General features: G+C 38.9%; 1 protein-coding gene across 1 annotated transcript in view; it reads left to right on the forward strand.

Annotated features, from left to right (window-relative positions):
- Positions 1-24,015, forward strand: part of UMAD1 (UBAP1-MVB12-associated (UMA) domain containing 1) — a 227,625-nt gene that overhangs the window by 124,837 nt on the left and 78,773 nt on the right. The gene's annotated exons all lie outside the window — the stretch shown is intronic.

Below are 24,015 nucleotides of genomic sequence, written 5' to 3' on the forward strand. Positions count from 1 at the left end.
TTAATATGTGGCTTGGCATGCTTCTCCTTGGATTTATCTTGTATGGGACTCTCTGTGCTTCCTGAACTTGATTCACTCTTTCCTTTCCCATATTAGGGACGTTTTCAACTATAATCTCTTCAAATATTTTCTCAGTCCCTTTCTTTTTCTCCTCTTCTGGGACTCCTAGAATTCAAATGTTGGTGCCTTTAATGTTGTCCTATATGTCCCTGCGACTGTCCTCAATTCTTTTCATACTTTTTTCTTTATTCTCTGTGGTAGTTATTTCCACTATTTTTTCTTCCAGGGGACTTATCTGTTCTTCTGCCTCAGTTATTCTGCTATTGATTCCTTCTAGAGAATGTTTAATATCATTTATTGTGTTGTTCATCACTGTCTGTTTGCTCTTTAGGTCTTCTAGGTCCTTGTTAATCGTTTCTTGTATTTTCTGCATTCTATTTCCAAGATTTTTGATCATCTTTACTATCATTACTCTGAATTCTTTTTCAGGTAGACTTCCTGTTTCCTCTTCATTTGTTTGGTCTGGTGGGTTTTTACCTTGCTCCTTCATCTGCTGTGTATTTCTCTGTCTTCTCTGTCTCATTTTGCTTATCTTACTGTGTTTGGGGTCTGCTTTTCACACAGTGCAGGTTCGTAGTTTCCGTTGTTTTTGGTGTCTGCCCCCAGTGGGTAAGGTTTGTTCAGTGGGTTGTGTAGGCTTCCTGGTGGAGGGGACTGGTGCCTGTGTTCTGGTGGATGAGGCTGGATCTTGTCTTTCTGGTGGGCAGGACCACATCCGGTGGTGTGTTTTTGGGTGTCTGTTTAATTATTATGATTTTAGGCAGTCTCTCTGCTAATGGGTGGGGTTGTGTTCCTGTCTTGGTAGTTGTTTTTCATAGGGTGTCCAGCACTGTAGCTTGCTGGTCGTTGAGTGGAGCTGGGTCTTAGCGTTGAGATGGAGATCTCTGGGAGAGCTTTCACCATTTTATATTACATGGGGTCCACAGGTCTTTGGTGGACCAATGTCCGGATATCGGCTGTCCCACCTCCGAGGCTCAGGTCTGACACCCAGGAAGGAAGGAAGGAAGGAAGGAAATAAAATAAAGTAAAATAAATAAAGTTATTAAAATAAAAATTAAAAAATATTAAAAGTAAAAAAGTAAGGTAATAATAAAAAGGAAAGAAAGAGAGAAAAGAGCAACCAAAGCAAAAAACAAATCCACCAATGATAATAAGCTTAAAAGCTATACTAAAAACAAAAACAAAAAAAAACGGACAGACAGAACCCTAGGACAAATGGTAAAAACAAAGCTATACAGACAAAATCACACAAAGATGCATATGGATTCACACTCACAGAAAAAGGAAAAAATAGATATTTAAAAAGAGGAAGAGAGCAACCAAATCAATAAACAAATCTACCAATGATAATAAGCTCTAAATCTTAAACAAAGTTAAACATAAAACCAGAAACAAATTAGATGCAGAAGGCAAACCCCAAGTCTACAGCTGCTCCAAAAGTCTACTGCCTCAATTTTGGGATGATTCATTGTCTATTCAGGTATTCCACAGTTGCAGGGTACATCATGTTGATTGTGGGGTTTTAATCCGCTGCTCCTGAGGCTGCGGGGAGAAATTTCCCTTTCTCTTCTTTGTGCGCACTGTTTCTGGGGTTCAGCTTTGGATTTGGACCCGCCCCTGCGTGTAGGTCACCTGGGGCTGTCTGTTCCCCACCCAGACAGGACGGGGTTGAAGTAGCAGCTGATTAGGGGGCTCTGGCTCACTCAGGCCGGGGGGAGGTGTGGGTATGGAACGTGGGGCAAGCCTGCGGGATCAGAGGCCAGCATGAGGTTGCAACAGCCTGAGGCCCACCGTGTGTTGTCCCTGGATCATGGGACACTGGCAGTGGTGAGCTGCACAGGCTCCCAGGAGGGTAGATGTGGAGAGTGACCTGTGCTTGCACACAGGCTTCCTGGTGGCTGCAGCAGGCGCCTTAGCATTCATGCCCGTCTCTGGTGTCCATGCTGATAGCCACGGCTCACGCTCGTCTCTGGAGCTCGTTTAGGTGGTGCTCTGAATCCCCTCTCCTCACGCACCCCAAAACAATGGTCTGTTGCCTGTTAGGCAGTTTTGGACTTTTTCCCGGACTCCCTCCTGGCTAGCTGTGGCACACTAGCCCCCTTCAGGCTGTGTTCACGCAGCCAACCCCAGTCCTCTCCTTGGGGTCTGACCTCTGAAATCTGAGCCTTAGCTCCCAGCCCCCACCCGCCCCGGTGGGTGAGCAGACAAGCCTCTCGGGCTGGTGAGTGCTGGTCAGCACTGATCCTCCGTGTGGGAATCTCTCCGCTTTGCCCTCTGTACCCCTGTGGCTGAGCTCTCCTCCGTGGCTCCGAAGCTTCCACCACACCCTCCCCCCATCTCCACCAGTGAAGGGGGCTTCCTAGTGTGTGGAAACCTTTCCTCCTTCACAGCTCCCTCCCAGAGGTGCAGGTCCCGTCCCTATTCTTTTGTCTCTGTTGTTCCTTTTTTCTTTTGCCCTACCCAGGTACATGGGGAGTTTCTTGCCTTTTGGGAGGTCTGAAGTCTTCTGCCAGCATTCAGTAGGTGTTCTGTAGCCGTTGTTCCACATGTAGATGTATTTCTGATGTATTTGTGGGGAGGAAGGCGATCTCCACATCTTACTGTTCCGCCATATTGAAACTCCCCCCACACCATACATTTTTTGCTTAACCATGTGCTTTAGGAAAGTTTCCAGTTGGTTCATAGCTTCTTAGTTATTTTTCTTTTGACGGTCTTGCTATATTCCATTATATGGCCATGCTGTACTTTATATTCTGGTCCCCTACCTGTTGACATTTAGATTATTTCCAGACTTCTACTTTCGTAAACAATACTACAGTTAATATCATTAAACATGTGTCATTTCCCTCTTGAACAAATATATGTGAATATATGAAATTGCCAGTATTTATTTCTTAATCTAGAAAAAATTTTGTGTGGTTCAACCTAAAATCTGCATAGTACATTTTCAAATGGTTAATTATTTGAGACCAAGTGTTTAGTGTCTTTTTGATTTTCTGATCCACTACCAGAGAACATGATTATTTGGATGCTTAAAAAAAGGAGTGGAGGGGCTTCCCTGGTGGCGCAGTGGTTGAGAGTCCGCCTGCCGATGCAGTGGACACGGGTTCGTGCCCCCGTCCGGGAAGATCCCATATGCCGCGGAGCGGCTGGGCCCATGAGCCATGGCCGCTGAGCCTGCGCGTCCGGAGCCTGTGGTCCGCAACAGGAGAGGCCACAAAAGTGAGAGCCCCGTGTAACGCAAAAAAAAAAGAAAAAGGAGTGGAGAACCTTCACTTAAATGTTGTTCAATATAGCTAAGGGGAAAATTTCTCAAAGTCCTTCACAGTAACTTCATTAAGTAACATGTCTAACTCTAACCCTCGTCCAGCTCTGTCAGGCTTTCTTGCCTCTGAATGAAAGCCTTTGCTCTCTCCTTATTAACAGGCCTAAGAATGGAATTCTGAGACCCTTTATATTTCCCAAGGTGGTCTTGAAAAAAATATCTTTTCATCTGCTCTCAGTGTTATCCTCCATTGGTCTTCGCAGTTATTGCAGGCTTAATTACATAAGTCATTTGTTCTTATGTAATACATCATGTTCTCTGAAAAAAGCTGACTTTTGGTACATGTGGCAAATAGATGAAGTATGTTCTTCTACACAGTGAGCCAACCAGTTGGAGTCTTGGATTCTCTAACACCAATTGTGTGTGTTTGTGTATGAGAGGGAGTTAGTAAATTTAACAATTGGTTACTATAGGTGAAGGTGAATAATCAAGGATGTTCGTTGTACTATTCTTTCACATTTTCTATAGATTTGATATTTTTCACAATAAAAAGTTGAGAGAGGGCTTCCCTGGTGGCGCAGTGGTTGAGAGTCCGTCTGCCGATGCAGGGGACTCGGCTTCGTGCCCCGGTCCGGGAAGATCCCACATGCCGCGGAGCGGCTGGGCCCGTGAGCCTTGGCCACTGAGCCTGCGTGTCCGGAGCCTGTGCTCTGCAACGGGAGAGGCCACAACAGTGAGAGGCCCGAGTACTGCAAAAAAAAAAAAAAAAAAAAAAAGTTGAGAGAAAGCATATTCTTTGCTAAGATTGTTTACTGTGAATTAGGAGCTGCTGCTTCATTACCTATCATGTTCTGTTATTGTTTTGCTATTTCTAGATCTGCAGACATCTTAGAAAGTCTTCCCCAGACTTAAAAAAAATAAGTGATGATAGAAATTTATAGTTTTTGAGGGGGGTTCCTCTGTGCCACATGTTGGGCTCAGCATTTTATGTGGATGATCTCATTTAAGCCTCTTATCAACCTGTTACTATGTTTTTCATTTTTCTTATCAGACCACTCAGGCACAGTGAGGTTTAATAACTTGCTTCAAGTCACACAGGTGTAATGTAGAAATGCCACTTGCCACCGGACTGGCTATCATTATACTTGACCTGGTCTTTATTTTGACCCGAAGTATTTTGAAGTAAGAGATAGGTTATCCTCTGGCTAAAACTCTTAACAACAGTTGACTGATCCAGATAATATCATAATCTGAAGGCCTCATGAAAGACTACAAATGGATAAACATGGAGAGTGAAATTGACAAGTTTTTTGACATATTAATTAGCAAAGCTCTATGAAAAAGAATAGCTTTGTATATATATAGTAGCCAGAACCTTCCTGCTCCCTTTCTGAGTTTGCTTCTTTTGTATATGCTTACCAGCCTGCTAAGAGGCATTATTGCCCTTTATCTATGTATTTTCTGTGCTTTTCCCTCCATTGACTCTTTCCATCAGAGCTTAAACAGGTTCAGGCTTTTCCTGTCTTGGAACCATTCCCCTTTACTCCACATACACTCTAGCCGCCATCATATCTTCAAACCAAGCTTTCCTAAGAAATGACTCTTCGATAAGATACTATAGGGGGCTTTCCCTGTCTCTTATTAGCTCCTCTAATCCTTCCCAACCCCCCAACTTATACCTACCAGTTTTCCTTCTAGCAGTTTTTTCTTTTCTATTCTTTTGTTCACAAAACTGAGACTATATTTTATGTAGTTTTGTAGCCTGATTTTTTTCTACTTTAATGGACTTTTTTTCATGTCATTAATTTTGAAGAGCTTCTTATTGATGAATAACTTACATACAGAAACATATACAAATGACGAGTTCATTGACTTTTCATAAAATGTCATTAGCATCCGTATCAAGAAATAGAAATGACAGAATCCTAGAATCTCCCCCCAACCAACCCCTTTCAGTCACTTCACCCAACTCCCCAAATTATCCTGACTTCTAACCACATAGATTGTTTTGTGTGTATGAAATGTATGTAAATGAATCATATAGTGTGTAAGTTCTTGATACATATTGCCAAATAGCTTTCAAGAAATGTTTTACTGGTTTCCTTTCCTACTAGCACAGTATTTGACACATAGGTATTCAATAAAATTTTGTCGACATGAACTGAATGTACTAAATTCTTTTATATCCTAGGGTCTGTTTCTGAGTTTTTTTTGTCATTGATCTATCTTCTTTACAGTTCATTATTGTTTTTTTGTTTTTTGGGGTTTTTTGCGGTACGCGGGCCTCTCACTGCTGTGGCCTCTCCCGTTGCGGAGCGCAGGCTCCAGATGCGCAGGCTCAGCGGCCATGGCTCACGGGCCCAGCCGCTCCGCGGCATGTGGGATCCTCCCAGACCGGGGCACGAACCCGTGTCCCCTGCATTGGCAGGCGGACTCTCAACCACTGTGCACCAGGGAAGCCCTCATTATTGTTTTAATTAATTGAGATTTTAAAAAATTTAAGTGTGTAGGGCACAAATTTCCCCATATCCTTATTTTTTTTCAAAAAATTATCTTGCTTGATTGTTCTTCTTAAATTTTTACTAGTAAAATTTTAAAATACATTGCCGAATTCAGTAGGGATTTTATTGGAATTACCTCACTGATATTTCTATACACTTATCTGGGAAGAATTGACACATTTATGTTTATATAATACTACCTAGGAATGATTCTCCATTTATTCAAGTATTTTTATTAAATGTCACTCAGTAAAGTTTATAGGTTTATTCACACAGGACCTCTTTCTTTAAAAAAAAGAAAAGTTACTTTCAAATATTTTACATTTTGTGGCCTTTTGGAATTGGATAATTTCCTTCCATTATATTTTATAACTAGTTATTTGAAAGCTGTTGAGTTTATATATTCATTTTGTATTCTTCTTCCTTACTGAGCTGTTATTAATGCTAACAGTTTTTGTTTGGGTTTTGGACCATAAATGCTTTGGGAATTGGGGCCATTTAATTTCTGAATTCAGAAAGGGAGAAATTTATACCTGGAATAAAGGAATAGAAAAACAGTAACCTGGAAAACTATTTTTAAAATAGAATTGTAGAATTCTGATCATTTGCAAAACTCTCTTTTTTTCATGCATCTTTGTCAAATTCAAACCATTTTCTCTAGCTTATTTTTTTGAATGAAGAAGGAAATTACAGAGTTAAACATAAAACTAATGGAGAAAATTTTAAATGTGAAAATAATCTCTCATTAGGCAAATTACTCATACGATGAAAACCACATCATTTACCGTTTTTGTTACTCTAAATTTATTTCCATTCTCTCATTTTTAAAGTTTCCCTTTTCTTATCTGTTCTCTCTTCTGCTTCTGTTTTTTTATAGGAATACAGTAGTTTGAGAAGAAATTTTTTTAATACTAATGGAAAATAAACTTCAGGGTAAATGAGAAAAAAGGAAAAATTTCAGGGTTTTTTTCAGATTTTTTTACTCCCTGTATTCTCATGTACCTTTCTGTTCTGGATAATTCTCATGATTCTCTATCTCCATATACCATTTATCTATCTGAAACCTTTACACATGTGTACATGTGAGACACACTTGTTTGTGACACAGATTGTCTTATATATATATCACTTCCTTCTCAGAGGTAAGACAGTATGTCTAGGTCATGTATATACAAGCTCTTGCACATATAATAAAAATAAAAATTTCTCAGTTAAATAGTTCACTTTTAATTTTTTAAACTTTTAAAGTTATTTTTTTTCTTTTTTATTCATTTTAAACTGTAGGGTTTTTGTTTAATCTTAAGAATAGTTTTAAGTACCTAGAAACTTGAGTCTCAAATGTAATCAGAAAATAATACATTAATCCTAGTTAATCCACATTATTGACTTTCTGTGTCTACATCAGCAACAATAGCAGAATGTCTGGTGTATAATCTCTTGCATGGACACACACTCAGTGGCCAAACCTGATCTAGAAATGAACCGTCCTCCTTTGAGATGGTAGTTTTGCTATCTTAGAGTCTCATTTAATCCTTGTAAGAGACAAGCTCGTTGTACTATCTTGTCTTATTTGTAAAATGAAACTAGGTCGTGTCACTTATAGATTGTTGTAACCTGCTCTAAGTAGTCTGTAAGCCAAGGCTGGTGTTATTAAAATACACATTTCCTTTGTCAAAATAAAAAGAATTCACTCTCTCTGTATGACAGTAGAATTGCAGTATGAGAATGTAAGAATCCCTATTGTTTGTAGAATAGAAATTACCTTTTTAAAAAGGTGGATTCTGTAGGGGGTGTTTCTGTGGGTGTTTGTTAAGCTTTGGGGCTGGAAGGTGAGCATGAGAGTGGACAGTAAAGACATCATGTTCCATGTCTCACTTATAAAATGGGTTTGAAAGTAGGGATGGAGGATAGTAGCCAAGATAAGCTCAAAGGTTGCTTCTGTGTCTTAACTACCAAATTTTAGTTTGAAAGATGAACTCTTGTAAATTGTTGAAGTAAAGTGATATGCTTTCATTAGAGAGGTGTAAAACTGGTTCTAAGTCCTTAAGAGAAAATAGAAATAAAACATCAGAGCCAGAAACAATTGCATCAATTGCCTACTTAAAAAACCAAAAACAAAACTGCTTCAACCGGGACCCTGTGGTATTCACTTTGTTTTGCACAATGTTATAAAGCGGTCAGTACTTCTCGTTAAGCGAAATGAAACCAGAAATAGACATTGCACTCTGTCTACTCTCATTTAGTATATTCACAGAAAGGAGGCTAAGTAAAGAAGAAATTTAAGATGATAAATGGATCGTGTTTGCCTATGAGAGAATGCCATTCTGAAGGTGGATATTGTTCAAGGAGAGAATTCAGGATTAACTGTTTCCTTTTACAATTCTGTGAGAAGGGATGTGGGTCTTGAACCCAGACAGAGTTTAGTTTGAATACTGGCTCTACCACTTAGGCATTTTATGATGCTAGGAACTTTAAAATCTCTTTTTCATTATTTTCTTCACCTGTTAAATAAGCAAAATTATTTCTTCTTCATAAAGTTGTTGTGAAGATTTTGTCTCTCCATTCAAGCTGTCACAATTTCCTTGAAGAGTAGAAAAATCATATTTGCTTAAAATCTTTTAAGGAAAAGTGCTATATAAGAAAATAAACACAACTAGCCTGGTTGCACATTATTGCATTATCTGAATGTATTTTTAAATTTGTTTCTGCCCCTCCTTCTTAGAAAGATTCCTTAATTATCTGAATTGTGTTAGAGTTTTTGTTACACGTGAAACATCCCTGGGTAACTACACTTACTACGTTCACTCACTTATGAGTGAAAATGGTAAAAAGGTGAGAAGGGTAAAGGATTAGTTCTGTTTTAGTTGATGGGTTAAAGGAGCCATTGAAATCTCTTCCACTGTCTCTGTCTTTATCCTTATATCATGTCTATGTATTCTAACCTTCCTAACTATTCCTCTCATTTATTTTCCGTTTATTTTGAAATAATTTCAAACTTGAAGAAAATTTGCAAAAATGGTACAAAGAGCTTATTGTTTTACCACTTGAACATAAATTAACAATATGATATGTCATTACTTCCAAATACTTGAGTGTGTATTTCCCCAAAGCAGGGATACCTCCTGCGTCAGTTATCAACATCAGGAAATTAACCATCAAAGCTGTAGATGCTCATTTATCATTTATTCATGGATAGTCTAATGGATTATAATCTGTTATTATCATTATCTATTATGCTGCTTAAAATGGACCAGTTTGGGCCAGCAGAAGCCCCTCCATATCGTCGCCCTCCTTCTTCGAGCGCTTCATGGCACAGTGAGATGACCCAGGCCCATCTTCAGTAGCCTGCACCAGGCCACTGCTGCCTCAGCCTCCCCGCTCTCCTCACTAGCCCTTCGTCTTCCTGCCCCTTCTTACCTTGCTGGGACTCAATTAATTAGGAAGAGAAAGAAAAGGAAGAAAGACCCAGATAGCTAGCTAGCTAGCTAGACTGACTGAAAAAAAAATGTTCTGCCCATAGAAATTGGGAAATAAAAAGACAAGCTTAGGACTTCCCTGGTGGCGCAGTGGTTGAGAGTCCGCCTGCCGATGCAGGGGACACGGGTTCGTGCCCCGGTCCGGGAAGATCCCACATGCCGCGGAGCGGCTGGGCCCATGAGCCATGGCCGCTGAGCCTGCGCGTCCGGAGCCTGTGCTCCACATATGGGAGAGGCCACAACAGTGAGAGGCCCGCATACCGTAAAAAAAAAGACAAGCTTAATCTTGTAGGGAAACAGTTCAGATAACCAGGAATGACAGCTAAGCCGCAAATTATTTATTTTGATTTTGGAACGTGTCTTGTTTAGGCTACTGTAACAAAATATCAGAGACTAGGTAGCTTATAAATAACAAATTTATTTTTCACGGTTCTGGAGGCTGGGAAGTCCAAGATCACATCACCAGCATTGTTGCTTTCTGGTGAGGGTCCTCTTCCTTGTTCAGAGCCAAGGCCTTTTCGCCATGTCCTTACATGGTGAAAAGAGCTAGGGATCTCTGTGGGGTCTCTTTCATTCCTGAAGGTTCCACCCTTGTGACTTAAGCACCTCCCAAAGGCCTCACCTCCTAATACCATCATCTTTGGGGTTTTGGATGTCAACATTTGAATTTTGAGGGGAAACGTTCAGACCACAGTATCATGTTTTTGTCTTCTACTAATATTTGAATATGGATGGGTCCATTTACGGTTTTGAGAACTCAGGGCCTGAATCTAAGTTCTCCAACTATTTATCCCACTACTATATACTGTCTCCCAGTCCGAGAAACAACTTCTTAAGCACACTATTTGCTGTAATCTTAAAATCAGGCTTAACAAAAAACTATATTCTTTTTATGCTTTTCTTCGCAACTTCTTTTGCAAAGAGATGGGTCGGTAGATGCATGGTCTACAGATCAGCTGGCACCATACAGAGAAGTAAGCATTTAGTATTTTCCCCTTCAAGAAGCCGGGTGGGGAGAGCTACGTTTTGCTTTTTCCTTAGATTGAGATGCTCTGTCTGTTGCTCCTGTGCTCTGGTTTCGGGGGCCTTGCACTCACTAGGGTTGATGTGCTTTTTTATAGGGTGAAGAGAGGGAATATGATAGCTGCAAGAGGGAGGTTTGCTTCATTAAGTCTGGAGGTGGTCAAAGTGGCGAGTGGGAGAAGGGGATAAATTTGATTGAGACATGTTGATTTGAATGAAGCAACTACTCTTAGACAGCTTCACAAAACAGAGCTGCTTGGTTAATAGTGTGTCTTTTCTTTTTTAAATATTAAATATAGTTTAATCTTAAGGTCTTTCATTTCAGTCAAAAATCCATAAACGTAGATTAGTTTGAACTGTACGACAGAGGAGACAATAAAACTTGTTCTCAAATACATGCCAATACATTTTCTTGAAACAAAACCTCAGCAAACGAGAATTTCCATACTGTGCATGGGAATAACTAAAACCTTTATAAGATATGGTTTCCAATAACAATATGAAAATTGGAATTATCAATTCAGAGAGCAGTGAAGTTTGAAATTTTAAAAAGTAGACTAGATATTAGGTAGGGGATAAAGGGTAAAGGAAGACGAAAATGTTTAATACTATTCAGTATCTCCCCTCTGTACACAATGTTGCATATATACAACTACTCCATTTTAATTTTACTGATTTTATATAACAGTGAAATCCCCTGAAGCAAGCTAGGGTTTACAGATGGTGTCCAACTTGGGGGGAAAAAAAGTAGAAACACACTTGATTAACAGTTTTCACCCACACATTTTAGACAGACATTTTTTTTCTTTTTTTGCCAAGATTTTCATAGTAAATTCATAAATATAGGAAATACTTTCACTCCTTCAGCGTTAAAATAGAAAACCAAACAGTGCCAACAGTAGTGGCTTAATTACTGGCATACAAGAAAAACACAACACCAATGGGTTTTCTTTACTGTGCATTTTAAATAATATGTGCATGTTTCATTTTTACAGTTATAAATTTTCTAGTCTGTTATAGACAACAGCACTTAATATTCTTGATCCATTGAGATGTTGCTTTCAATTTGAAATATTGTGTGTATACATGTATATAAAAAACAAACCAATGTATGAGTCATCTCACAGATGTTTAAGATCAATAAAAGCTTATTTTTGAACATGCAGTTAGAAGAGAGGGAAGCAAGCCAACCTCTCTACATTGTGTTGTTGCTGTCTTGTTTTTGCAGTGGTATCAATAGTGGTTTTTGGAGGGAACCCTGTGCCTTCAACCTATCTAAGACCAGATACCACCATCAACAAGAGGGGAAGAGGAGATGGGAAAAGGGAGGTGGGCAGGTGTTAAATGTCATATTTTAAAAGTGTACATTTTATGTTCTTTCTAGGTACAGGATAAAAGCAGGTCAATGAGGAAAAAATTTATAATTAGGAAAAACCTGGAATCAAATCAAGACATAATAGCCGAATTAAGTTCTTTTAATAGATTGCATATGTCTATTCTATCATAGTTCTTTAAGCCTTAAAAAAATGTTATTGAAGATTGGAATTTTTTTTTACATGTTGCAGTTAGGCACGTATCTGGATGAATTCTAACTTCACTGAGCCAGCCCCTAGAAGACTACTGAATTTATTTGAAATCACTGTCTTGAAGATATAAGTATATAATAGGGATTTACTAAACAAATTCTAATTTCAAGAATATCGAATTCATGAAACTCAGAAATACTGTAGAATTTTGTGGTAATAAATTAGAAATTTAAGTTTTAAGTACATAAACATAATACAGTTTTCATAACTTAAAAGTGACAAATGGTTTTATTGTTTAACCAGGCTTGAAATTAATGATTTCTTCTTTACAAACTGAAAGAACTGCAGATTTTTTGAACATGAAAACTATTTTTAGAGGAATTTTTAAAATATCACAAATATGTTAGTACATATTTCTAATGCAGTACTGTGTTTTTTAAAGAAGGCATTTTAAAATTTGCCAAATATGCATCAGTAGTAACCTTTAAAATACAGCATTAAATACAATAAGATACATAAAATACTTTATCAGAATTCCTTTGGAACCTTAGCCACCTCTTATATTTCATGCAGTTTTCTCAAACTCACTGTAACTACATAGAACCTGGTAAAATCTCTTCTCTGCAGAAATCCTGTCCAAACTTTACAATAGAGCTGTGATTATTGATGTCTCCGTAAGCCTTTTTGTTCAGCCTCTACCTTTCACCGAATTCTAAGTGCTATTAATAAACTTATTTCCTTTTACCAATCATAGTGCATCCTCTTTAGCTTCCTTTATTTATCCCATAGTTTCATCAGAAACTTGTATTTCTGAAACCGTGTGCCACCCGCCTCATGACAAGGCCACATTTGCTGTAATGTGTCAGTCAAACAGTAGCGATTTCATAAGGGCCTACCACGTACATACTGGGTGCCAGCTACTGTACTAGGTGCTGAGGATATTGTAGCAAATAAACACGTCATTGTCCTGGTGGAGCTGACAGTCTAGTGGAAACAACAACTGTTAAACAAGTAAGTGCAAATAATTAAATGAGAATGTGGGGAGTGCTTTAGAGAATGAGAATAAATGGGAGCATGTGAAGGGGGCATGGGTTCTACTGGGTCGTGAGGTAGTGAGATGTGAAGGTAAGAGTACACATCAGCTGGTTAAGGTCTAGGTTGAGGAATATTGCAGGCAAAGGGTGATCCTTGCTCTTCCCATCATCACTTTTCACCTTGTCCTCAAGTAAATTCTCATACTTTTTAGCCATTCCATCTGCTCGTTCTCACCGGGGCAGTCCTTTCTTCTTAATGGGTTTCTGCCCTTACACCTTTCTGATTTTGTGCTGTCAACCTATTTTGGAGCTCCTGACGTCAGCGTCCCCTCGTTGTTAGATTAGGATCTACCAGTGTTGGGCTCTCGAAGTCTGATTTGTCCACTGACTCCTACCCTCTTACTCTCTTCTTTTTTCCTTCTCTTAACTTCTCGGGTTTGGTGGGATTCCTGTGGGAAGAAAATTCAAGCCAGCAGTGGGGACCTTAGAATTTATTTGTTGATAATGATCTCATCCACCCAAAGCCTGGATTTCATTGTCAGCCACCTCCCCGCCCCATCCTAGTGACATCAAGGCTTAAGGGGCTTGAAAAATATCTCTTCCTAAGAGGAAATTTAGGCGTTTTGCATTAGATGTTTAAAAGATAGGCATATTAGCTCTGAAGTTTTGTATGACCTATAATTGTGCTTCATCTATTTATCTAGTACTTTATATTTTAGATTTCTTGATTCAAGTTATTCAAAAATTTCAATTTTTATGACCAACAGTTGAGATTTTTTTTTAAAAAATATAGCATGTTGATATTCAGTATTGTTACCACTGTGTTGTTACCTTGTTACCTGGTAATGTATATACAAATAAGTTTGCAGATACACATCGACAGAAACAACATTATTGTACTAGTACAGGGTGGCCAAAGTGTGTTCAAACTGTCTCTTGTAGGCAGGCCCTTTATTGAGCCATAACGAATTCTGTAGCAGAAAGAAAACATACATTTTGCTTCACTTGGTTTTTCTTTTTTTCTTTAAATATATATATATGTATTTAAATAACAACATAAATATGGAATAAATACTAATTATAACATCTGTATGTAAATACTTAATTAGAACAGAACTAAAATAAATTGTAAAATATAGTATTGACCAGCAGTAGACTTACCTTTAACTTCTACCATTTTATTGCTCTAAATAGAGAATAGCACATCTCATTTTTAAAATTTTTTATATTTAATTATGGTAAAATACACATAAGTTTTACCATCTTAACCATTTTCAAATGTACAGTTCAGTTTTGTTAAGTACATTCACAATGTTGTAAGTCAGTCTCTAGAACTCTGATATTGCAAAACTCAAACTCTCTACCTACCTATTAAACAACAGCTCTCCACTTCCTCTTCCCTCCAGCCCCTGGCAACCACCATTCTACTTTCTATCTCTATGTATTTGACTATTCTAGGCATTCATGTAAAAGTAATCATACAGTATGTATCTTTTTGTGACTGACATTTTACTTGACACAGTTCCTTCAAGGTTTATCCGTGTTAAGCATTATGTCAGAATTTCCTTCCTTGAAAGGCTGCATAATACTCCATTGTATGTATTCATATACCACGTTTTGTTTATCCACTCATCTGTTGATGGACACTTGAGTCGCTTCCGCATTTTGACTCTTGTGAAAGATGCCGCTATGAACATGGTGTGCAAATATTTCTTCAAGACCCTGCTTTCAGTTCTTTTGGGAACGTATTGGGCCCCAACTTTAGCACAGAGATATGTACGTACTCTCTAAATACTTAAACAATGTGAGAGGGAAGGAGAAAAGGAGGGAGGGGACACTCATTCCCAAAATTAGGCAGATGATAATCTGTCAGCCATGTAAGCTTATCTCAGTGTTTCTCAAAGAATTGTTTGTGAATCAACTACATTAGAATCTCCTGGAATGCTTACTAAAAATTTAGATTTTTAGGCCCTTCACTAAACTTCGCAAGTCTGAATCTTCTGTGAGAATCGGGAATTTGCACCTCAGGTGATTTTTACACATACTGAAATGTGAGGTGCAGTGCCCCACTGGCAAGGAGATGTCTCATAATTTACTTGTTGATGCATATGAAGGCCCTGCTCTCTGCTACTTTCAGCCCCTGCTTTCCCTTAAGGCACATTCATCCCAGGCTAGCCCATGATCCACTTTCTTTTCCGTTCTGTCTGTATATTATAGCCCAACTAAAAGTTCCATAAATATAACAAAGGACGGCCAGCCCTGAGTTTGCAATCCTCAGCTTGGACCTGGGCCCAGTCAGGGACCTGCGTCCTCAGGAGTCTAATTGGTGATTCACTGTTGCTCTTTACTTGCTTATAGTTAGTAGACCAGTGAACAGATTAGGACTTTCTCCCTCAGACCTTGTGGTGTTTAGTTGTACCTGAGTTCTTAAAGGGACCAAATCTCTTGTCTTATATAAGCATTTTAAGTATGACATATTGTGACCCTCAGGACAGTAATGTCACACACTTATACTGTATAACTAAATGAGAAGTGTGACGTCTTCAGTAAAGCCAACCAGCCTCTTCTGCATTTTGAAAGCAAACTCTTTGTCTTCATCTAGTCATCACATCGTGCCACCTCATCACATCCACCATGTGTGGCTTTGCTTCTAGTTGTGATTTGCAAGTGATTCATTTTTTTAATATCAACTTTTCTTCAAGTAATATTGGTATTTTTAGAAATATTCTCTTCAGACTTTTGTGTGATACAAGAGCATGTTTATATATTTGACTTCCATTAGAAGTAATGATACTGACTGATACATACTTTATTTTTAATGAAGGGACCTGGAGGGAAGAAAAGCCCTAATATGAAGCTTGTTTTTGTTATAGCTGGCCACTTTTTCCACAGTGTGCTTCATTCAGATTTCTATTCCTTAGTTGATTTGGTACTCCCATAATTTTCAGTTTTGGGCTAATTTTTACAACCTGTTTTTGTGATTTCCATTTTCTTGGCTGAAATGCCCTCTAGAATGTAAATGCTGTGAGGGCAGGAATGGTATTGCTATACTTCACATGGTGCCCAGCATGATAATATGGCACATAAATAGGTATTTAACAAATATTTGTTGAATGAATGAAACAACGTGAAGCTGATTGTAATGTTTCATATACTGCTTTTATTGTTTCTGCTAGAAATTTTCTTTGCAGTTTTCTGTTACACTACAACTCTTTGATCAATGTAAGAACTCAGTTTCAAGAGATTGACAACTTACCTACCTAATATCTCTGATTAGACCAACTGATGATATAGGTTGAAACACACATTTGCTCTCATGGGGTCACTTATTTTTCTGTGTGGAAAACTGACTGAGCAGAACTCCTGACACCAACAAGTAATTCTACAGCTTTATTCTATTGGTTGGAAGGGAGACTGGACACTCCTGAGTGTGAGTGACTTGATGCCAGTGATCTCCAGCCTAGTTTGCATTATTGGTGATGGATCAATGCCATCATCTTCACCTACAACAGGCAGAACATTTGAGTCTTTGTTTCAGGATACCAGATAAAGTGGTAGAGTGAGACTTTTTTTTTTTTTTTTCCTATTTACAGATTTATGTTTCAAACCATACACACTGAAAATCCTTTTTGTGTCAATCCTGTTTGTTTGCAGCAGGGCCTATAGAACCTGTGAGTGGACTGCTCAGAGCCGCCCTTTGTGTAGAGCTTTCTTTCAGCAGCATTTTGGGATTCAGGGTCAGGAATGATCAGCCCAACGTACTCTTGCAGTATGTAAATTTACTCTGATTTAAGAAAGCTATTAACAAAAAACCTTTGAATGCATATTTGTACAGCGTGATACAATATTGTACAAATGTACGAGTACAAAGTTAATTTGGCGTTTTGAGTTTCTAGTCTTCCAGCCTAAAAGAATGCCTGGGCTTAACTGTTTAACATAGTGTTAAATACTTAATTGATGTTTTTGGATTGCTTAAAATCTTCCAGAAAAATTTTTACTCATAGCTACAAAGTGACAAGACTCAGAACTAAAGAAATCTGTGGAATCCTGGGACAAGTTAATTAAGAGCAGGCCAGGAGGACTGATCAGTACGTCTGACTTCAGTTGGATTTGCTGGTAGTCTTACTTCTGTGAGTCAGTGCCTTTAAGTGTCCAGTGTGACCCTAAGCTTTCAATGCAGTAAGCAAAGTTTTAGCTGTATGATTTTTAATAGCAGTCATAATGTTGAAATCTAACATGATGCCTAAAAGTTGTATATAAATACGTGTTAAAATTAAAATCCACACTGATATCTTATAAAATACATTGCCTGTTTTACCGAACCCTTAATTTTAATTTTTCTTCATGTCTTAACAACCATTTATAGTCCTTTTTATAAGCCCTTAGTGAGTGTGTGTGTAGAATTATCTTTCTTATTGTCCCTCTCCCACATACAGTTGAATCAACAGATGTTTACTTGAATATTCACTTCATTATCAGAATGATGCCAGTGTGTTAGTTGTAAGCATCCTTAACGAATTTGGGTGTAATAATTTTGGTATGCTAATTTAATATGTTCTTGGTGCCATTTTAATTTGTTTTTCTTTCATTCCTAGTCAGCTTGAACCTTTTCCTCCATTAGTTTGCTGACTGCACTCCTCCCTCTATGGCTGAGGTGTTCCTATTCTTGGCTTATTTTCTTGTAGGGTCACAGTTGTCTTCAGAATCCTGGCCTGACTGCAGCAGGCTCCTGGGAAGAGCATATCTTCAGCAATTAGTACTTTGGCTTTCTCTTTATCCCTCCTTTCTTCATTATAGTGGAAAACGGGGAGCAAGTGCACAGTATTAGAAAAAGTGGAAGGGAAAATGCAACTGAACTGGAGGAGACTTAAATGTAAAGCGTGTGAAACTGAGTTGGATAACTTCACTCAAGTTTTGATAAGTAATGGGAAGCTGCATGGTATTATGTGATGATTTGGCATTGTCGACAGACTTGGATTCCAACACCAGGTCTGCCATTCTTAAAAGGATATAACAAAGCCTACCGCACAACACTGCCATGGGCACTAAATGAGATAGTGGGAGAGGGCTTCTTCTTTCACCTCTGCTATGCTGAAGATCATGGCAACCGCTACTCACAAGGGCAGAGCAGCAATTGACACCAACACCTGACAAAATGTTTATCTTGCCCTGGCTTCTCTCCCTTCTTCTCTGAAATTAGTGTTTAACATGTTTTCTCATTTAATCTGTATAATAGCTTTATTATGTATCATGATTCCCATTTTTCAGATGAGGAAATTGAGGGTCTGAGAAGTTAAGTAACTTGCACAAGGCCATGGATTTGGTAAAGGATTTGGGTTTTGTTCTTTCATTTCCAAAGCCATTCTCTTGCCTCAGTGCCAGGCCGCCTTGGATAATGAGTGTGTGACTGAAGAATGAAAAGGAGTTAATGGAGGGGCCATTCCACTGTTCTTTCCACTACTTCACTTGGTGAATGACTAATAAGCAAACACTCCCAGAGGGTATTTGCATTTTAAAAGAGGAGCTCATTAACCCTAATGAATCTCTAATTGGTAGAATTTGTGGGGGAGATATTTCTGAGCACTGGGGCTTTCTCCTGTGTCTTCAAGGTGTCTGGCTATCCTTTTCTCCTCTGTAGATTATCAGCTATTCTGGAATCAGAATCATGTAATAGAATGCAGTCCATTCTGCAAGTCTGCCTCAAATGCAATTAAATGAATTAACAGGGAGTTGTGAAAAGAATCATCTAAAGGAAAATAAGTGTGAGTTAACATTGTATAAAATGAATGTTCAAGAGCTAAATAACACATTTGGCAATGTTGAGGGTCTTCTTAAAATTCTGGTAAAAATAATATATTTCATATTCAGTTTTAACTTCAGAAATGTTCTATCAGCATTTCCCATAGTGTGTCACTCTGCAAGATGTTTAATAGGTATACAATGAATAAAGTGGCTTTATAGTCAAAAACATTGGGAAATCATTTTTTTACTTTCTTTACTGAAGAGTTTCTCATAGGCTTTAATATGTTACAGTGCATTGGAAATCAGTTGTAAGGGAATGCATTCTGTAGCTTTTTCTCATACTTTTGACCACAGAAATATTTTTTCCATGCAAACCCCTTGAAACTAGTGTTTTGTAGACTGCATTCTCAGATATGAAGTTCTAGATAATTCCTCTCCAATAAAAGAAAGAAAACAGATTTCTGTATTCACAGCTTTTCGTATGTAGGCAGGCTCCAATTCTGTCCATACCAGCCCATTCCCAGTCTTGTTGGACTCTAGGGCGTTCCAATAATAACACCCTTCTTACCCAGATAAGATCTGGCCAATTTAGTAAAAAAAAAACAAAACCAAAAAACAGATGGAGACCAAATTCTCATCTTTATTGCCTATAAAGCTAGTGTTGAAGAATGTGGCTTCCATCAAGGAGCAGATGGGTTTCCTAATCTGAACCCCAGAATTAGATTGAACTCCATCCTGTTACAGGATCTTCTGGGCTGGGGCAGGCTTCCCCAAGTGGGAGGAGGCCCCTGTGGAGGGTCAGAGCAGACAGAGCCCAGTTCTCTCTGGTCCTCCCCATGAGAAGGGGGAGGGCAGAACCATGTGCAGCTGAGTCTTTCCAGATCACCAACCCGGGGATTGGAGAGTGGACGGAGGCTGGGGTGAATGTTACTAGAGTTTCCTCCACATTGAAGGCGGCCTAAGGAGTGAAGGTGCTCCCTTACTCACCCACCACCCCTCCCCAAAACAAATCTCCTCCGGGTAATCCAGACAGGCATTCAGGTTCCCCCTCCCATCACTGAGGGTTTCTGCTCTTTTCACTTTCCCTTGTACCTAGTGCTCGCTCTTCATCACTTTTCTCCTCTCCCTCGACCAAATTCACCCAGTAGAATGGGATCATGATGATATGCTAATGATGTCCCTTTCTCATTTCCTTATGTAACATAATTCAGCTTTTTATCCTAGAAAAGGTGGAGTATATATATATTCTCTAAAACAGGGATCTGGAAACTACAGCCTGACTCAACTTGTTTTTGTAAACAAAATTTTATTGGAACACAGCCACATGCATTGGTTTGTATATTATCTATGGCTGCTCCTGGCTACAATGATAGAGTCGACAAGTTGTAACAGAGACAATATGGCCCACAAATCCTAAAATGTTTACTATGTAGCCCCACTAATCTAAAATACAGATGAATTTCACTTCAGTCCTTTAAATTCTAAAAGAGCTTCATTAGTATGCATATACGGCCTTTCTCGTTTACTCACTCTAAATAAAAACTACACATTAAACCAAGAAAATTGCATAGCTGTAGTTTAAGAGGGATTTTGCCTCTTATAAAACTGTTTCCAGCCTTTCAAACTTATGGGAAAGTATCAAGGGGACCGTGTGTGTGCCTTGAAGGACCAGAAGGAAGGACAGAGGCTTGTTCTGATCAGGAGTATTTGGCATTATCAGCGGAAAGGGAAGAGACCAGATAACCCATGGAGCCTGTGGAAGAAAAATGGAGTAGAGAGAAGTGTTAGGGGGGCCCGTGGGGTTGGACCAGGTTTCAGAGCCCTGGGCTCTTCTTCGCACTGATCCCCAGTTTAGGAGCTCGATTCTCCCCACCTCAGCCACCATCTGTTGGAGCCTTCCACCGGACCACACAGTCCCCCCCAGATATGTCAGGAGACTGGGCTCTGCTCCCACTATGGCTGACTTCTACCTGGGAGACTTTAGGTGAGTCCTTGAGTACCTCTGCCATCAGTAAACTGTGGAAGGAGGGAAATGGGGAGGATGTCTTGCTGTGCCGTAGTGAGAATCAATTGTGGTGTTATAAACAAGACATTATGAAACGTAAATACTGTGAACATTTTTATTGTTTCTTTTCATTTTTTTATCGAAGTATAGTTGATTTACAATATGCCAATCTCTGCTGTACAGCAAAGTGACTCAGTTATACACATATAGACATTCTTTTTTTGTATTCTTTTCCATTATAGTTTGTCCCAGGAGATTGGATATAGTTCCCTATGCTATGCAGTAGAATCTTGTTGTTTATCCATTCTACATGTAATAGTTTGCATCTATTTTGTTGTTTTTGTCCTTCCTTTTAAACAGCTGACTTGCAAATGAAATTTTTGAATCTATACAGCACATAAGTTAGAATTAACTGATGTCTCAAAACTAAAGTACCTTATTTCACGTTCATCACATGCATCTTTATTGTTGAAGTATCTAACTTTCATGTGGGTTATAACAAGTTAGAGAAAATAATTGAATTTTTACCATGATCAAATAATTCTTCAGTGGGAGGAAAAAAACTTCAAAAGTTATATTTCACTGTGACCTGTTCTTTTCTGTTTGTTGTTTGTGTAGTTTTCAGTTTGTGCCTTTGTTTATAATCATCTCGCAGATGGCATTTTTCCTTGTAATCAGCTATTGCCCTGAGTCATCGCCAGATATGGCATTCCAGGAAATAGTGATTGTACAGTTGCTTCCAGGCAGATGTGTTGTGTGATGTCAAGAGCACTGGCTGATAACCTTTCTGGTTATTCAGGCAGTAGGGAGAAATGGAGAAAGTGTGGTACAGATACACACCTTGGAATTAGAAACTGGCAAAGGAAGCACAGACTTTGTGCTGAATGATTTCAGCCAAATAGTGTTTGTATGGCTAGGGGATGGCCCAATAATCATTTTAAAAGGTGAAAAAAAAATCTTTCTTGAGTAAATGACCTTTCATATTGAATGTCACATACTTCCGTATCAGCCTCAGGCATGTGAGTTATTAAACACACCTGACGTCAATATACAGAGACTTGCATTACCTTGTCTGCTCATGCTGTTGTGGTCTCAGTGGTCTCATTGCCTTTACCCAAGCAAACTAAACAACTTGTGCATTGGTTTTGCCATCTGTGAACTGGGGGTTGATTAGCTTATCCCTAACTTTCAGAGACAAGGGGGATTTCTGAAAATAAGGTTCTTCCTGATGTGCAAATAAATGGTCAGTTTAAACAATAAGTTTAAAAAATCGAAATTGTTGTTTGACATCCTGGGTCATGAACGTAAGTTGACATAATTTTTCACTTAACAACTATTACCTCTATTATACTATAGATGTAATTTAAAAGTTCCTGGGCTTCCCTGGTGGCGCAGTGGTTGAGAGTCTGCCTGCCGATGCTAGGGGACACGGGTTCGTGCCCCGGTCCGGGAAGATCCCACATGCCGCGGAGCGGCTTTGCCTGTGAGCCAGGGCCGCTGAGCCTGTGCATCCGGAGCCTGTGCTCCGCAGCGGGAGAGGCCACAACAGTGAGAGGCCCGCAAAAAAAAAAAAAAAAAAAAAGTTCCTAATGCTTTTGTTTCAGTATGATTCTTTTAAAAAATCATTAACTGTTTTTTGTTTGTTTGTTTGTTTGCGGTACGTGGGCCTCTCACTGTTGTGGCCTCTCCTGCTGCGGAGCACAGCCTCCGGACACGCAGGCCCAGCCGCTCCGCGGCATGTGGGATCCTTCCGGACCGGGGCACGAACCCGTGTCCCCTGCATCGGCAGGCGGACTCTCAAGCACTGCGCCACCAGGGAAGCCCCATTAACTGTTTTTAAAATCTAACAAGTTATGCTTCAAGTACAGATCACTAATAACAATACATCATAATGGTATTTAATAAATTTGCCTTTTAAGTTTCACAAATGTGTTTTAGAGGAAAAACACTAACCGTATGCTCAAATAAAACTTTTATTACATACCATTTAGTATTATCAGTTTTATAGACTAGAAACTATAAATAGAAGTTCACTAATTTACTCAGCTTTTATGGAACACCTACTATGTGCTGGGTTCTGCCCACTAGTAATAATGCTGTACTTAGCTGAGAACACAACTTGTAGGCTGGAATATGCATGATGTGCTTGGATTTTAAACATTTGGGGGATTTCCTTTATTTTTAAGTAAATAAACTACCAACTTAATTCTTGCTTTATGGTTTTAGAATTTAACAGAATTTTATTTAATTCTTTAAAATTTTCACAGGCCCCTTTCTTGACTACAGCCATTGGTAAACTAAACTTTTGTGTTTCACTGTGGAAAAGTTAAGCCCAGCGCAGACTTTCATACTTTGTTACCTCCAGTGAAGACTGTGACCTTCCCTATGTTAACAAATTCCTAACCTTTAGTGTCAGCCAAGTCATTATATATGAATTTTGTAATCTTCCCTGTTGTAGACATTCCTGAGCTGGCTTAATTTTATGGGAAGAGCAGTTTACAAATTACTAAATTAACCTCTCATTGTGCTTTTAAGAAGTACGCTGATTGTTTCTTTACCTACCATATGTTAATCACAGATTATTAGTTAATAAATTATAATAGGACACTAATACATTAAATTATGCCTGTACTTACCTAACTATATTTCTGTCTGTCCTATGTCCTTAGAGGCAGCCTAGTCACCAACTTTGATTAGTAATATAACCCTCCCAGGCACCACCTTTAGGAATCAAACTATTAACTGAATGCTAATTTATGAATTTGTTTATTGTTCTTTCCTGCTGTAAAAATTGTTTGACATATGGTTAATTACTACATGCAAACATATATAGCTACTCTGAGGCAAATCCACAGAGACACAAATAAACACTTATAAAGAGTAAACCTTATTAAAAAACAAATTTGAAGGACAGTTATTCATATTATAAAGACTTTTTTTTTTAAGACTTTTTTTTTTTTTTTTGCGGTACGCGGGCCTCTCACTGTTGTGGCCTCTCCCGCTGCAGAGCACAGGCTCCGGACGCGCAGGCTCAGCGGCCATGGCTCACAGGCCCAGCCGCTCCGCGGCACGTGGGATCTTCCCAGACCGGGGCACGAACCCATGTCCCCTGCATCAGCAGGCGGACTCTCAACCACTGTGCCACCAGGGAAGCCCCAAGACTTTTAATGTTTGAAAATAATTTGCTTTATCTTCAAATTATAAGTTTTCCTAGTTTATTTGAAGTATGACTTGATTTACAAAATATAAATTCACTTGATTTTTCCAGAGTAAAGCTATATAAAGCAGGATACATTTCTGGTTTAGATTGTATACCTATGTATTTACAGATGATTTCTGTGACCTTTATAAAATTACTGTTCTTAAATATTAACTTGTTTACT

The sequence above is a fragment of the Delphinapterus leucas genome, chromosome 9 (assembly GCF_059928025.1).
Source record: "Delphinapterus leucas isolate spDelLeu-1000000601 "Yukka" chromosome 9, BTC_Dleu_Yukka2, whole genome shotgun sequence".
Classification (NCBI taxonomy): Eukaryota; Metazoa; Chordata; class Mammalia; order Artiodactyla; family Monodontidae; genus Delphinapterus; species Delphinapterus leucas.